This window comes from Notechis scutatus, chromosome 2, assembly GCF_049901735.1.
Source record: "Notechis scutatus isolate UNSWTSFEM ecotype Mainland chromosome 2, rNotScu1.2, whole genome shotgun sequence".
Classification (NCBI taxonomy): Eukaryota; Metazoa; Chordata; class Lepidosauria; order Squamata; family Elapidae; genus Notechis; species Notechis scutatus.
Genome location: NC_142010.1, coordinates 154674520 through 154688146, shown reverse-complemented (window position 1 = coordinate 154688146; position 13627 = coordinate 154674520).

Here is a 13627-nt window from a genome sequence, read left to right as displayed (position 1 = left end):
AATCTTAAACTATGAAACCATGTATGTTTATGCTGCTTGTCATAGTCATGAAGTATCACTATGTTTGTCCTGTATATGTATGTGTGTGTGTGTAATTGTTTAATATGGGAGTGCCAGTTGATGTGGATATGTGACATAGCCTCTCTGTGAGGTATTCCTGATGCCTGCATTGACATCAATATACAATGAGGTAAATGCCACCCATATCTATACGTAGGCTGGTGTCTAAGTCTATTTGTCTTTAGGTGAAGAGGCATGGCGTAATGCCCATCTTTGGCAAGAAGGAGCTCTGCTGTCATTTCTGTACACATGAAGGGATCCTATGCACCAGATGTCTGGCTCTCTCTTCCCTTGGCTAGAGTTTGTACTTGTCTTCTCACTTTCACTCCTTGTATGTGTTCAAATTTGGGGTAAGACCCTCAGCTGCTTTCCATCAGAGACTAACCAGTTCCTCCTTTATTGGGTGGAAAACCCCTCCCAAATAACTCACTCCATTCACTTATCAGTAACAATCCCATTCCCATTGATTTCAGGTGATCTTGAAAGGGAAAATATAAGCAAAATTGCTTATTGATATTAATATTATCAAGAGTTTAAAGTGACATAGAATGAGTATTGCTCAGGCTGTGACCATTTAATTCACTGTTGTTTCTGCTAGTAGATTTTTCAAGGTCTTGTAGGCCTTCCAAAATCTATAAAAACTTGTTTTAGTAGAGCAAAATGGATGTGTATGTATGTGTGTATGTGCGTGTTTGTATACATCCTCATAAGTAATATTGGTTATCTTAAATTATCCATCCTTTGCTATTATCTCCATCCCCAATCCCTGATTAGCTGAGTTGCTATACATACAGTACAAATTTAACGATTTGTATTTTGTGTATGTTTTGAACCAATATACCAAGATTTCCTTATCATTTGAATTTTGTACATTTCTGACTTATTGTTTTAAAAATGCACTTTTTCAAATTTTGTGGTGCCACAAGTTTGTACATATTTGTTTATGCATATATTCATGAAAATGATGTACACAAATCTATCATATTAAGAAAGTTTGTTTGCAGAAGCTATGTAACATTAGGCAGAACCATCAACCAAATGCAGGCAAAATTGGATAAATGTGTATACCACACTACATTCAGTTTTGGATGGAAACTTTTGGAGGGGGGAACCCTCAAGTTTGACAAATCAGACTTGACCAATCTGCAAAAATCAAGAATCAGAGAAGGTGACAAAATTATAAAAATCAAGTCTGAGAGAATATGAAATATTTCTCTATCCACTATAATCCATTCCCCAGTTGAAATATACCTGTGCATTCATTCTATACTAAATATCTCTGTGGCTCATTGTTTTCCTATTCCATCCACATCATGAACTATAGGAGTTCCTTCATATGCTGGTTTACTGACAGTCACCCTGGTACTGTATTGTGGTTAAATCTGGAAGTCAAGTTCTAAGTCCCCTCTTAGGGAAGGGACCCAACCATTGGGTGATCTTGGACCAATTGCTCTCCCTCAACCCAGCCTACTTTATTTTTGTTGGAAAAACAGGAGGAGGGAGCATCACATATGTTGTTTTGAATTGCACAATATAAAGTGGGATATAAATTAAATACAGAGAGGCTGGAAACAAAGCTAGCGCACTTGAACTTGCAGGTGGCCATTTTGTGGATATATGCCTTTAACAGGAATAGCAAAGAACTTGTGTTATACCAACTAATCTAATCATAATAAATTTCCAAGCTTCTGTACAATCACCCATGATTTCAAACCGTTAAAAGACTATTTACAATGCATGGTATACATTCTGTCTATAAGAGGCTAAAGAGTTGGAAATCCCTGGGCCGGTCTATGGAGCAAACTTTACCCTAGCAAATGCAGCGAGGAGCATCCATCATTCATATCACCATGTTTCAGTCTCTCTGGCACATACACTAAACGGTGCAGCCTTTATCTCTGCAGAATCTTGCCTGCGGAAATACTTTTTTCCACACACACACACACACACAAACTGTCCCTCTTAATGGAGATACGTGTTTATTAAAATGTTTGCTTCTAAATTGGGCCCTTGTGCATTTTTCTCCTTGTGCACATTAAAGAAGATACACTCATGGAAAAGCAATGAGGAAAGGAGGGGGGAATTAGTGGGTGTACAGATGTTGCTTTTTCTTTATTTGCTTACTTTATTTTTAGACCATCACATTCCACTGTTCAAAGCACTGAACAGTGAAAACCAAATATAATAAATAATTGTTGCAGGCAGTATAAATATAATAAACTTAGCATTTATGATATGAATATAAGCATTCGCCATCATTGGCTGCACCACCAGCTAAGATTACTAAGAATTTTACACCAGCAACATACAGAAGACTATGTTTTCTCGACTTCTGATGATAGGTAGGAAAATGTAACCAACCTTCTAGGAATATAAAATATTCAAGGACATACACACACTACCTCTTGTTCCTGTCCCTCCCCAAGGGACTCTGTGCTATGGAAATGTGGGGAAATGCTGGTTTTACATATGGATTATGAAATACGGTAACCAATGTGGGATAGAAACTAAGCATGTGTTTCAAATGCTAAAAGCAATTGTGGTAGGAACCTTGGGTAGCAGTCATCATAATTCAAATATACTCAAGCTAATGTGACTTTCAGAGGTGAAAATGCTTAGAAAGAGTAACCCTTAGAATTGTAACTTTAAGTGGCTCTGATGCTAGAGAATCCAAGGAATCTAAAGCTCTGTCATTATTCATCAACACAAGCGATTTGTAAAAATAATAAAGGCAGGATACAAATTAAAGAAATAATAATTGTGAGGTAAGTAGGCAAAAAAGGGCAGGTCTTCCTATTTATGTTCCCTGGTCAGGAAAAAGATATCTTGAATGTCCTCCCCCTATTAAGGGGTATGGATATGGTTTGGGATCACTGGATTTGGCATACTCTTGTTGACCCCTTCTCACAGAAAACTAGTCTTCAAGATTTCCAGGGAGAGGAGACAAATGGGAGAAATCTGAAAATTTTTATCACTGAGTTGCCTTCCTAAGGATCTCTGTAGGTTAAGACTCAATTTGGTTGATAGTTTTATTCTTTTCAATAGTAATTGGGGTGGGTGAGTGAGGAACACTTTGTTAGATGGTAGCTAAGCTGCTTCCAAATTCTCCATTCTCTTCCAAAAAATGGTATCTCCTTCCATGACACAATATGAGCAGCGCCCCATGTTATTAAAGCTGCACTCATCACATTTTCCAGCACAATTTTCATTGGGGGATGTAGGAAAGTGATTTTGGACTGTTATTTCCCATTATTCCTTATTGTTGACTATACTGGGTAGGACAAATTAGTATTTGGAAGACCGTGTTTTTTTTTCCTTTTTATGATCCTGTGATCCGTTAATTCGGGGTAGAATCGGGGTGACTGAATGGAGCTGAGGGTTTAATCATCGGATTCCCTTTCTGATGCCTACATGGAGTTCACAGCAGATATTTTCTCTTTGCACTCTTGAGAAACATCTGCTGTTACCTAGGATTGTCTTCACCACTAGACTACCATGCCATTCTAGAAGACTATACATTATGTGCACCTTTAAATCTGAAATAGGAAACTGGTTTATATTGGAATGGAAAACCTCCAGCTCCAAAAAACGCTTGCGTGCCTAAGATACTTGCATGCATAAACCCACATATAAGCCCACTTCTCCAAAAACTTCAATGCAGCAAAGCCTGAGGAAAAGGAAATGCCCCTTTCTTCTTTGCCTGCTTTCCTACTTCGACTAACCAACGTTGTAACCTTTGCTATTTTCTGACCTCATTTATTCATCACTGTAAAGTCCATGGTGGAGAATCAGATTATCAGACAGCCCAACTATTACACTGAGAGGATTGCGGACACTTTTGAAGGACTGCATCACAAAAGGATTCTGGACAGCCCAACCTGGTTTCCATCAACAGGACTGTCACTTTCCATCACTCCCTCCTGACCCCACACTTTAAACTGAACTTCTTAAGTAAGCCTTCCCAAGGAAAGGAAAGCACAGTTCTCAGCAGGATTTTTACTTAGATCTCTCTAGGGAGATGGGGGCAGTGGGATGTTTTTAAATAGAGAGACTTTTGCAATCATTTTTTCCCCCTGGATATAATTGTGTTTAGCTCCCACAACCTGAGCCAGACAGGGTTTGTAAGGGGAAAATGCAGCATTCCTTTTGCTAAGAGCACTTATAAGGAAGGCTATTTCTTCCCTTCTGTTACCCTGAGGAAGGAATAGGATGGACTCAAGGAAGGCAAAGGCCTGGCCCAGATATACACTGCAGGAATGGGATGCATGAACTAACAGTAGAGCACACTTTCCAATTTCAGCCCCAGGACTTAGATTAAGTAGGCCCGAGAAATTCTCAGTGATCTCAGTGAAGATAAAGCATAAGCTGTTTAGTCTCCTGGCTTGGACTTCAACTACCAAACGCCTCGGCATACATCAGAGATTGTGCTATCTGTAGTTTTTAAGTACCATGAACCAAGCAATTCTGGCTGCTCAGGGTATTATTGGCACTCATTAAGATCATATAACATTAGTGTCACATGCTCTGTATAACTGCAATGACCACATCCATATTTTTCAGCAATAACTACAGAATCAGCCAAAATTGAGCAAGACCACCTCTGATTACAGCTGCAGTTTTTGGACATGATTGGATAGCTATTTGAGCTCTAAATTTTCAGCGCAAGCCAAGTAATGGGTTAGAGATTTCACATACAGGTAGTCCTCAACTTACAACAGTTTGTTTAGTAACTGTTAGAAGTTACAAAAGCAAAAGTGACTTATGACCCCTTTTCACACTTACAACCATTGTAGCATTCCCCTGGTCATATGATCAGAATTCAGCCACTTGGCAGCTGACTCATGACCGTTGCAGTGTTCCAGGGTCATGTGATCATCTTTTGCGACATTCTGACAAGCAAAGTCAATGGGGAAGCCAGATTCACTTAGCAATCATGTTACTAATTTAACAGCAATGATTCACTTAATAACTATGGCAACAGAAGTTGTAAAATGGGACAAAATTCACTTAACAAATATTTCGCTTAGCAACAGCGAAATGTTGGGCTTAATTGTGACCCTAACTCGAGGACTATCTGTTATATGTGCACACCATACTAGGCATGCATAAATATTCAGGCGGTTCTCAAGCTTATTACCACAATTGGGACCAAAATCTCAATTGTTGAGAGAAGTGGTTGTTAAAGGAGACGCCCATGTGACTACTTGACTCAACTATCACAAGATATATCAGACACGAGAGTCCTCTACTGAGTACCAGGTGTTCTGCTTTCTGCTCAGAACAACTCTATGGCCTCCAACAAGGAAGAGATTGGTCAACCAGAAGCCTCTGTTTCATGTAAGGTCAAGTAAGCTAGCTAGGTCAGCATGGAAGCTGCTCTGGGCAGAAGCCACAGTGCCTGATGCTCTGGTTTCTGTACAGAGAGAAGTTTATGATTACTCAGTTTTGAAAAGGAACGGGCCTTTTCAAGAAGTAGGTTGGGAGGAGGAGGCAGGCAAGTGAAGGTAGGTGCTGTCACGTGTCCCACCAAATCCAGAAGTTGTCCTGTTTCTTCACAACACGTATTTGCAAGTCTCCTCCCCAAGTTTACATTTCAAGAGTGGCATTTGAAGGCCCATAGAAATCTCCATTTTTGTTATGTCCGGCCTTCCCAAATAATCAGCCTCCAAACATCTTTAGCGTTCAAAACCAACACGTGCTCCTGGATTCCGTGAAGTTTCACACATGGCTTTGTTTGTGAGGAGGAAAAATTATTGATTGGTCATTCTCATGCCAGAAACCTCGATGCGCTTCCCTTTTCCTTGCCGCAAGAAGGCCAGCACATTTGGGGGGCGGCAATAATGGAGCCCTCTTTGTGGAGAGAACATTGATTAAATGGGACACATTTTGTAAACGGCAACCCAGCTTTTGCAGGCTGCCTCCTTCCAGCCCTCTCCCATCCCCTCTGCCTGACTGTGATGGCTGCGCAAAAGAGGCCTTCACTCTTCAGCGCAGGAAGGCTATGCCGAAAATCGAGCCGCCCCCAAAGACAAACATTCCCAGGAAAGCTGGAGAGGTCACTGGCTTCTTCCTGACTCCGCAGGCAACAGATGGCTTAGACCAGCAAGAAAGCTTGTTTGTCTTTCTCGGAGCAACGTTGTGTTTTGGTTTCTTTGTTTTATCTGTTCTTATGCCCCCTCCCCAAACAAATGCACTAATAACTGTTAAATGTTTTATAAAAAAACATTTCATCTCACTTTTCAATACGTAGCTTCTGATATGATAAACATATCACTTTTTAAAACCACCGATGATAGGTCCTTGTAGCAGCCTAAGATTTTATGCTTTTCAGGGCTGCTCGCATGGATCGTTCTCCCTGCTTTTAGCTCTCCCCAGGTTCCAGAACTCTGAGACCACAGCCAAGGAATCTAGCACCCAAAGTTTCCTAGGTTAAAGGAAAAGGAGAATGTTTCTTTTAGGCATTTCAGCCTGCTGCTCCTTAGTGTTACAGAAAAATCTGACATGTTATATGGGCCACTTTGACGTAACTGATCACCTCTTTCTTGTTTAAGGAGTTTATGAAGACTGTGACTATGCTTCACAATTGGACAAGTGTTGTTCTTGCTCTGTTAAGCAAAGGGGAAGGCAACAAAAATAAATAAATGCAGCAATTCCAGCAGGATCAGTTTGTTAAGTGTGCTTGAGAAGTGTTGGGGATGGCTTCTTTGCTGGCAAAGCCCTCAATATTCTGATGAATGAAGTATAAGATGCAATGAATAAAATTTGGAAAGGGCAAGATGGCTTCATGCCAAGCAATGGATGTCCAAATCATTTTTTTGTTTTTCAGCAGGTCACTGAGAGATGTTTGCATGCGAGAAAAGGTATGAATGCCTGCTAATTTAGAAAAAATTCTAAAGCACCTGAAGGCCAGACAAGGAATAATGGATGGAAACTGAACAAAGAGAGATTTAACCTGGAAATAAGGAGAAACTTTCTGACAGTGAGAACAATCAACCAATGGAACAGCTTTGCCCTCGGAAGTTGTGGGAGCTTCATCACTTGAGACTTTCAAGAAGAGATTGGACTGCCATCTGTCAGAAATGGTGTAGGGTCTCCCGCTTGGGTAGGGGGTTGGACTAGATGACTTATAAGGTCACTTCCAACTCTGTTAATCTGTAAAAAAATGTGTGATAAAAGCGAATAAGATTGAATAAAGGAATGTTTTGCATGAAGTTGGTTATGGAATACAATAATGGTAGTATATATGTCAGATGTTTAAGGAATGGCTTAGCATTGAATAGCTCAGCATTGAGCAAAGAATATGACAAGGATGAGTAAAGTCTTGTTATTTGTTTAAGGTGTTTATAGAGAAATGAATAAAGAGCTCGTGGAGACATTACAGGTGCATTGGTTGGGGACATCCACTTTTGTATACAAATGGATACAAATGGTTTTGGCTGAAAACAAAATGATTTGCAATAAATGCTGAATAGATTGTACCATGCAGTGAGAATTTTAAAAAGTAGTTCTGTTTGACAAAGAAAATAGAATAAACAATTGTCCATTATATATGAACTATAAAAAAGGAACAATGTGTATCATGGTAGAATGTTTACTAAAGATGGGGGGGGGGGGAAATGTGCAAATGTTGGTTACCTACCCTTACCATTTGTTGCCAAAAACACCAACCAATGTTGTTGCCCGCACCCAGCAGTGATTTCCTCCATTTTGTAGCTTGGTCAGTGGTAACCTATTCTCTCTGTGATCTTTTCTGCAAGGAAAGGAGGTATTGCCTATATGCCGTTAATTTCATCCTCTCCTCTTCCTGCCTGCCTAGTGCTTACTCCCTAGTGCCACCAGGGAGTAAGTGGAGGAGAAGGCTGACCAGCATCTTACATGGAAAAGTTTAAACTTTAGCAAAGCCTCTAAAAGGAATGCTGTTCTCATATGAGACCCAAGCTCAATATTCCCAAACAAAAAAAGGAGGGGGAAGGAAGGAAGGAAGGAAGGAAGGAAGGAAGGAAGGAAGGAAGGAAGGAAGGAAGGAAGGAAGGAAGGAAGGAAGGAAGGAAGGAAATTGTTGCTGGCAAAATTCTGTTTTTTCCTGGTATTAGCCCCCTAAGGTTGACTACACTAGGATATCAATATCACAAGAAGGCTAAAACTAGTTTTATTAAGATTGGGTATAATAGCAGAACCTAATGACTGCATATCTCCAATTGTTTTGGCCTGCGTAGAACATTGTGGCAGAGTGGGTGCCCTCCAGGTCTCTTCTTTTATTAAATGTTGTCATTATGTAGGACCAAGGAGGGTGCCTTCTTGTCATAGCTCCTGCCCTCTGGATATAGCATCCCCCCACAGATATGGATAGTACCCTCTCTCCTTGGGTTCTAGAAACCCCTTTAGACCTGACTCTGGTCTCAGATGTGGGTTAATGCATTTGTGAGGGCCCTGTTGTGGTTCCCTGTTATTGTTATGGCTGTTTTAGTTTGGGCTGTCTCTATTGTTTTGTATTTTATATATAATTTATATTTGAACTCGCTAGTGTGCATATAGCTTTCGCCCTCATCCCCACTCACCTTTCATTTTTATTGGACATTTTGTTGTTAGATTTCAATGATGTATCACTAAAACAATTCCAAGCATCCAAATGAGTGCATTCAATAAAATATGCCAGTTTTACTAACACGGCCAAATCTAGCCATTTGGGGATCTCGGTTCTGTGCAGTATTTCCTTGCTCTTTCAAGCAACCACAATAAAGTAGATTTTGCAGATCGGTCACCTCAAAGCAACAAGTGTTGTAAGCAGGGAGGAGGAGAAGTTAGGCAGGTCAAAGGCAATTTCTTCACTTCACAGACTTTACAAGGCATGGGGTGGCGTTCAGTCCCATTAGCTGCATGTTGCAAGAGGTCAAAGAACAGCAAGCCGCCAAAGAGGTCGTCCCCTTTCAGTTTCACTAATCCATTTCATAATATGACTGGACTGCTTCCTATTCTAGCCTGCTTGGCGGCTGCTCAGTGGGGTGAAAAATGGGGACGGGGAAATGAATGACTCATGAATGGAGAGCTGCCAATGTCGGTGTGGCAGCACCTGATGCAAATGATCAGGAAATGCCTTTGCCTAGAAGAAAAATACTGTGCCTCCAAGTCAGACAATTTTTGACTTCTTTGCTGGCAAAGCCCTCAAAAGATTCAGTGTTTCTACTGAGCCAGGGTTTTCAATTGTTGAACGTTCTGGCTTTGAATCAAAGGTTAAGCTCTGCCAGCTCATTTCAAAACACAGGAACTATACCAAAGGATTGGGCAAGTTAGGCTAAAAAGGGTTCCAGCCAGGAGAATAACCAGGTTTTGAGTTCTACCGTGTGATTATCGCACCCCTGGATCAGGGGCTCAGTCCATTCTTTAATGCAAGCCTCCCCAAAATGTTCAAGAGCCACTGGAGAGCAGGGTCATGTGTCTCGTGTTAATTAGCCAGGAGCAATGTGCCATTTGGATTTCTCTCAGGTCCCAGCATGTCTGGGGTTGGCCCTACTGCAATGTTCTCTTCCTGAAATCGATAGTCATGAATGGTGGAGGCTGGTGCTATCATTAGTGATTCATCAGACAACTAAGGGAAAGGCAGTTGTTAGTTCACCAAACTGGAAGCAGCTGGGACCCAGATGACAGCAGCAGAAAAGGAGCCAGAGCTATGACACTGGCAGCTACTGTGGTTACTAGAGATGGGAGGAGAGCGGCGCATGGCTTGCTGGCCATTTACTGAGAAATACAGCTACCATAGTTGGCCGAGGGAGAAATCTACAGCAGCGTGCCATAGCAATTCCATCAAATTAATCTCCTTGGAGGTCTTCCGGACTCTGTTGAACAACAAATCCCATCATCTTTCACTATTGGCCATGCTGAGGCTGCTGGGAGGTATAGGTCAGGAGTATCTGGATCCTCATTCCTCACTCCAAGGCTGTTTTAAAGTGGGGTACTCAAGATCTGGACCCCATCCTAGTAAATCATGCCATTCTTTCTTATAAGGAGAAAATGATGCTTTGATAAAATGCAGCTGGTTATAGTTGATCTCCATTGCTATTGGCTGGGCCTCTCTTAATCGTTCTGTGGAGACTTATAAAGGCTATTCATATACAAATGCACATCCATCAGAAATGTCTGTGTCTTTCACATTTGAATTGGAGACCAGATCCTGAAGAATAACCAGCCTTGTTTCTGCTAAAAGCATCACGAGTTTCAGTGGGGGCTGTTTCCCCCTGTCTTTCACTGGAGCAGTCAAATCTGGATAAGGTTTAAAAAAGAAGAAATTGTTTCTTCCTTTGCTATATCTAATATGGTCTTTAAGATTGTTTTTTTTATACTTGGAAATGCTATAAGGCATCATGTATAACTAACAGTACATACTGCCTGTTTCTTTAAATTCTGTGTCTTAGTTTGGACTGTAAACAAATAAAATAAATACCAGACATAAAAGGCATGTATAATAATCGAAATGTCGACACATGTGCCATTATGCCATCACACCAATGTTACAATTATGTAACATCATCTGATGTAGGTGCGGAAGTCTCGTTCTTTGTACTGCATCAGGATGCATATGTCACAATTTGCCCCCAGCAGACACCAATGCCAGCCGTTTGTTTAATTTTTTTTCAGGTCTTTGGCATCCTCCAGCTCTGCTAGTCTACAACTTTCATCACTCCCATGCTATTAGGAGGATGAGTGGGAGCTAAGGCTTGTGGAAAATGCCAGACTGGCTGCCTACAAATGAGCTCAAATAATTTAGATGAACTAAGTGGAAGCAGCAAGAAAAATAAAGTGTTTGGCCAGAAAAACTGTAAAATAGAAATGCATCAAGCAGTGCATCAAGGTTTCCCTCCCCCAGATTTTAAATTGATTTTACAGCTTTAATTCACACAAAAACATGTAAATAGAAAAGAGAAACAAAAAACATAAAACTATTTTTTTAAAAAAATAATAATCAAACTATTCCAATTCATTTGTTTGATGAAGAAACAAGGGTGATTTGTGGTTATGGCAATATCAAGGTTTAATTTCAGTTCTGACTCTGAATTAAGAGCCAAAATCAGGACCTTTGCTGGAATTTCCCTTTCCTTCCTGAACATGTTCTGTGACTCACAAATCAAACCAGGCAGAATGCTTTTAGAATAGTTTACTAAATGAAGCTTCACCATGTGAAACAACTGATCAGAGATTAAAAAGAGGAATTATGTAGTTCAAACAAAGACATGGGAGTTGCCAGGTACTTTTTATGTGTGAAAAAGCCCCAACTCTCTTGTCAATGGCAATTTGTACAGCTTCATTCTCTGTAAAGCCAGGACCATGTAGAGCTCATGCTGAGGAATGTGGTCTGAACAGGACAACCTTCTAAACCAGCACATTCTGGACAAAGAAACCTTAAGAGTGGAATAAACTGTAAAGCAACCAAGGGGGAAAAATAAACATAAATAAAACAAAGACTGTGGATGGCCAATGCAATTGATAAACACTAGGATGGAAAACACAGCCTAGTATCAAATTCCCAAAGCTAGTATCTTCAGATTTATAACGTGGCTTCCATCCTTCTCAACCAGAGGCCAGCCTGCCTGGAATTTCCAATATGTTTAATGGTGTAAAGTTAGGGAAGACTACTTTAACACTGATAAAATTGTCGAAGGCATTAAAGATGAATACACTTTTTGGTGAACCTGTCCAAATTGTTTATCGATGCCCAGTGCGTAGTTGTTGATGATACTCTAGAGGGCCTTTGACTGATGTTCACAACATCTCCTTGAATTGATCTGTTATTCCAGCACGCTTGGTCATTTTCAGAAGTACGTGATAAATAGGGCAGCAGGACAGAGGGGGGTGGTCAGACAGGACCATGTCACGCATGGGATTGGAGCTAGGATTAACTGTATTTTTCTGTTTGGGGGGGGTGGCCTTTATCTTTTTAAAAGTGTGCTAAGCCTGGAGTTTACAGAATAGTGTATTTTCTGTCTCAAAATAGAGAATATGGATGCTCAGCAGTCCAGCAAAAAAGGATTTCTACCTGTGGGACAGATACAAAAAAGGGGTTGCATGTGGCTGAGGCTTTGCGTTGCCCATAATTGTTTTAATAGGAAAAACTACAGCTTGAAAAATACTATTAATGGCCATATGGTGATTTCTCAGAGACAACCGCCAATTGCTGGTAATGCAGGCTTGCTGGCAGTACCTGTAGAATTGCTCATAGTCCTGGGAGTCGGGCAGCATGCAAATTAAATAAATTGTTGTTCTTGTTGTTGTTGTTAGCAACCTCAGTAACCCAGTACTCTTGCGGAAACCTTGGCCATTGCCATATCTCTCAGGAAACAGTCAATTGTGTGAAAGCTCTTGTTTTACAAACGATAACCTGAACATTTACATACAGCAAATGAACATTTGAAAACCCTTCATTCCTAAGACTTGCCCGTGACATCAGCCAAGTGATTTAAATGGGGGTAACTACTGGAGCCCTGGTAAGTGGGTTTTATAAAAGAAAAGAGAAAACAAACCGCAATCAATGCAAATAAATTAATATGCTATTTTCTCTAACTCACATTTTGTGGTTGGTTTCAGCAGTAGCAAACCTCAAGCTTCTCTTTGATTTCCTATGCCATTTCTTAGCTCTAGTAAGCATCCTGCTTGGATGGAATGATACAGGGGAATAAAACTCCATGTAGTAAACTCTGAGATGTTCCTCCCTTTCCCCCAAAAAGCAAAGTGTTTCTCAAAAGCACATTGGCTCATAACTCTGCTAGAAATATATGTTGCTTCAATGTTTAGCAATTCAAGGTTTTAAAATCAAGTTAAGAGCCCCATCATGTGGTGGCAAAGCAGTACTGCAGGTTTTTCAATTCTGAAGCCCAAATATGCTGATTGATCTGACAAGAAGATGCTGGCCAGGGGCTGACAAAAACTATAGCCTATCTTATCAGAAAAACTCTGTTAGTATAATAACATATAAATGCAGCATGCTTATATCAGTAAATGCTTTTATAATGAATGCTGAAAGGGCTCTTGATCCAGCATGCTATAGAAAGCACCAACTAACAATTTCTGCACTTGATTAGAGACACATTTGCATTCTCTCAGCTGTTTTTTTTTTAAAGTATCTTATGAGGAATCCCAAAATCATGGTACTAATCATTAAAAGTGGAATTCTTAAAGCAAAGTATGAACTCCAAAGTTTAGAAATAATTCTTATGCTCTTTAATTTACTCCACTTATCTCAGTTTATCTGATGTATGTTTTGACAATTTTGTTTATTAGGATTTTTTTATCCTGCCTTTATTACTTTATAAGTAAGTCAAGGCAGCAGACATACCTAATATTCCTTCCCCCTTATTTTCCACACAATAATTCATAGTTCCATCAGCAATGAACAAAATGAATAAATCTGTTCCCATCTATCCCCACTAACTAATGTTCAAAATGTGGCCCTGCTTGCAATTTAATGTATAGCACTTTATCAGCCATATTTGCAAAATTTGAGATCAGGAAATCTGTGCAGGTGTGACAAAAATGTGCCTTTAGCAGGCCAGAAGATGCAAACTCTCCTTCTTTCTGC